The 352-nt window shown below is 49.7% G+C and overlaps 1 protein-coding gene across 1 annotated transcript in view; it reads left to right on the top strand.

Moving 5' to 3' along the window:
- The window catches only part of DDX11 (DEAD/H-box helicase 11), a gene marked incomplete at both ends in the record, with an annotated part of 14,313 nt that overhangs the window by 10,716 nt on the left and 3,245 nt on the right, over positions 1-352 (top strand). The window lies entirely within an intron of this gene.

Below are 352 nucleotides of genomic sequence, written 5' to 3'. Positions count from 1 at the left end.
TGCCCCAGGGCTTTATGGTCAACAGCATTGAAACGCTGTTTCACACGTTGAGTTTGAAGTGGAAGATGCAGCAGCTGGGGTGGGAGCCCATCTTCTCCAACCTTCTCTGCCAACAAAATGGTTCCTGCAAAAAACCACTATATGGGCAGGTTACCTCTTCCTTATAGGGCAAAGCAGCCTACAGCATGGTGTGCCACAGTGTTCTGGGGTGCTCATTCTGTGCTGCTTGGCCTCAAACCTGCCAGCCTGGTAGGTTGCACTGCCCAGGAGGAACAAACATCATCATTTTGGTTTTGATTCAATGGGTAGAGGAAATTAATGTGAGCTCTGGGCTGGTTTGTGAACACCTACC

The sequence above is a fragment of the Antrostomus carolinensis genome, unplaced genomic scaffold (genome assembly GCF_000700745.2).
Source record: "Antrostomus carolinensis isolate BGI_N321 unplaced genomic scaffold, ASM70074v2 scaffold45820, whole genome shotgun sequence".
Classification (NCBI taxonomy): Eukaryota; Metazoa; Chordata; class Aves; order Caprimulgiformes; family Caprimulgidae; genus Antrostomus; species Antrostomus carolinensis.
This window is presented reverse-complemented; position numbering and strand designations above follow the sequence as displayed.